A 3,324-nucleotide genomic window follows, 5' to 3' on the forward strand; every position below is an offset into this window, starting at 1 on the left:
GAAACTATAAATTCTTCTCAATGATCTATTTCTGTCTCAACTCCAGGAATGACTGCCACTGTTGAAGTTCATTCTGTCTCATTTTTTTGAAGGTAGGGCTACCACAAGCTTTATTCCATGAAGCATTTGACCCACCTATTCGTCCTGGTTTGACGATCTGAATGTGTGTATACTAAGAAATTAATGCATGACATGGCTCTGATAAAGTGATAATCATAAGCCTCTACGTTTTTTTTTTGTCGAGTGGAATATAATGATTATGTTTCTGGGGAAACAGATGCAAAGCATGTGGCTCTACGTAGTGACTCTGTCTTGCTTTGCTCCATGTAGTGACACTATATATATGTATTGTATAACAATTCACCGCTTTTAATTTGCCTTGTTGGTTCCTTTTGTGGTTTACCCAGGCTGCATACCTCACCTCTGTTTGATGTGTGAGTTCTCCATCTTGCTGCAGGTTCTACTCAATTCGTTAGTTGTATCTCATTATGCGCTGGACAAAACAACAATTTGATTGTGAATCTATTCTGGTGCAGAGTCGTTCGGTGCTTGCACCGTTGTAATTGCTTGTAAGTAACCAATGTCATTCTTAACAGTATAAAAGAATGTTGAATGGGAATGTCATAGGTTACTCTTATTTCCTAAATATTTTGGTTCCTCCGTAGTTGATGGTTAGTTATTATGTTCAGTACATGTAGTCTGGCTGATTAATTTTTAGAGGCCTTTTTTGGAAAGGCTTCAACATGCTGTTTTAATTACTGCCTTATGTTAATAGAATTTGAACTGTGACTTCTTCATAGTGTCAACCATCAAAGGAAGTAAAAAGCACAGTGACTTGCTCTTAATGATATATGCGCATTGAAATTTATTTGGATATGTTGTTGTTTGATGGATTGCTAACAAATGACAACCAGGTGCTTTTCTCTCATGTTTTAGTTTCAGTGAACATAAATACTTTAGTTCACGCATATTTATGCCAGATGGCATGTACCCATTATTTATTGGTTTATCATGACAGATATAAAAGAGAAGGCATACCATAATCTCATAAACCTATTGTAATGACAGATCTGGTTGTATTTCAGCTTTTGTGAAGTTGCTTTGAATTAAAAAAAAATTATTTCCATCCTAGAATCTATCCAGTTCATGTGCTCAATATCAGCATCCATGTCATCTTTAGTTCTTGCACAAGTACAACCTCTAGCAATATTTGTTAACATATTTTTATGGTGTCAGTGGCTACTTCCAGTGCTGATCAAGAGCAGGGACAACAGATCATGTATCCTTTGCTTCATGAACTAATGTTCTAAATTCTTCAAGCAGCGAGGCACACATACCGTCTAGGTAAATAGCTCTTGAGGTATTTCCTTGAATGACATAATGTAACAATAGCATTTTTGTTCTCGCCATCGTTTTTCATTGTCTTGCTATATTATTTGATTTCTTTCTCTTATAAACAGAGCAGTAGTTGCTCCTTCTAATTGATATGTGTTGTATCTACATGGTGTAATGGTGTGTTTATTTTGAACATGAACAGTTCCGTGTTTCTTTTTTCTGCATTACTTTGTTCTCTAAGCTCTACCAATAGTGAGAACAAATTCTTTTTTGTCCTTGCATAACTATTTACCTGGACCCAGTAATTGCGAAATGTCAATACGAAGGTAGAAATCCAACAATATTGATTGTTATGCACATGATTGATGCTTCCTTGTAATTTTCTAACTATAAGTTGCTTTCTTACATGGGCGAGTTGATGTGCCACTTTCTATTTGCAGTAGCAGTACTATCGCAAAGCCAGTTGATGCTAGGTGTGCTTGAAGATGTTCCACTCCATGGATCGATAGAGTATAATGGTGAGATCATTTAGTTTCTTGGGTTGCATTAGTCTGTGATGTCGAGGATGATTCATAATCATTTGTGACAACCTGACATGTGCAAACTATAGAGGAGTAAGCAGTAGTGCATGGAAATAATAAAAATACATCATGTGTGTGTGTGTGTGTGTGCAGGACACACGCCCATGATTCATAATCATTTTTGACAGTCTTAGAAGAACAATTTCCCATTGTTTTTTATCCCCTATTGAATGTTTTGCAAATTTCATCCGTTGGTGGTTTCCCTACTTTGTGGTAGAGAACGGTGTGCCTTCGTATATAATAAATGGTCTCTAGTCTTGCAGCCCATGTACTATTATTGCTATTATTGCCATCTACTTTAGAATAGAATGATGAGATGTGATCATGCACTTGCATTATCCAATTTCTTACTGGTAATCGAGTAGGTTCAGCTGTAATGGATTTGGTATCATGTACTTTTACATTGTGTAGATTGTTTGGTGTTCCAAGATAAAATCATGATGTTTTTTTCTCATGTGAATCCAAAGGACGTGCTCACTGATTCTCTTTTGTCAACTCATAGCATTTCAGATAGATATAATTAATTTTCCCCATTCAGATATCATAGGCTTTGCCTGTTTACCAATGCTACTATTTGTGGTCTCGTGCCTCTGTCATGCTTCTCCCAATCTGAAATAGAGAAACATTACTTTTTTTTGATAGGCTTTGTCTACACTTATCTTTAAGGACACAACCTGGAGTCTTGTGGAGGTGTGAAGATGATACCCAAGTAATCTAGGACATTAATTTGTTACGGGTTCACTTGTGTACAAGAGTGCCATGTTCTTTCCCGTGTAATATATTGTGATTTTTTTGTTTAACATCATGTAGACTGTGTATCTTTCTATGGTAGTAAACATTATCCTGCTTTTTGGTTTGGAGCTGAGCGCTGGACCATGGTGATGGAGACTGCTCTTTGGAATTCCAGTATACTTGGAGAAAGAAGCAAAAGTTGAGGACCAGGTTGTTCTCAGTATATTTGTCACAACAAGTATGATTTGGTATATCATGTTATCATGTTATATTTCATATGAAATTTGCCAATGGCGTGTGATGAACCTCGATGCTGTCTATCCTTTATATGGATAAGATGTAAACTTTGTTTTAGATTAGTACTTCCTCTCTTATGTTTGCGCTCTTAGTACTGAACTTAGAGTCAAGTGGTTACCTTTTGTGGTCTGATGAAGCACTGAACTTGAACTCTATGTTGCCTTATAATCTCATGACGATGTTGAAGTCATATGATGTTTTGTTTCTATTACAAATGAATGTTTCTATTTTTTCTGTTGAATACATATGCTAAACGAGGATTCCTACTAACATGAACATTACTTGATCACATCGTTGGGACCGGCACCCTTAGGCCAAGGCGTGATTTCGATCTAGTACCCATTAGAGTAAGGGAACGGTCCCATATAATCGAAGCCCC

The 3,324-nt window shown here is 36.6% G+C and overlaps 1 long non-coding RNA gene across 18 annotated transcripts in view; it reads left to right on the forward strand.

Moving 5' to 3' along the window:
- LOC119322060 overlaps nt 1-3,007 on the forward strand; it is an 8,435-nt gene extending 5,428 nt beyond the window's left edge. For 15 of the 18 annotated variants that reach the window (XR_005155383.1, XR_005155382.1, XR_005155377.1 and 12 more), the window contains 4 exons: nt 458-569; nt 1,237-1,344; nt 1,776-1,853; nt 2,559-3,007. This is a non-coding gene — a long non-coding RNA (uncharacterized LOC119322060). Of the gene's footprint in view, nt 1-46; nt 93-407; nt 570-1,236; nt 1,361-1,775; nt 1,854-2,558 lie in introns of all 18 variants that reach the window. The other 3 variants (XR_005155380.1, XR_005155381.1, XR_005155372.1) reach the window with 3 other exon arrangements.
- The last annotated feature ends 317 nt before the right edge of the window (nt 3,008-3,324 follow it).

The sequence above is a fragment of the Triticum dicoccoides genome, chromosome 6B, assembly GCF_002162155.2.
Source record: "Triticum dicoccoides isolate Atlit2015 ecotype Zavitan chromosome 6B, WEW_v2.0, whole genome shotgun sequence".
NCBI classification, from domain to species: Eukaryota; Viridiplantae; Streptophyta; class Magnoliopsida; order Poales; family Poaceae; genus Triticum; species Triticum dicoccoides.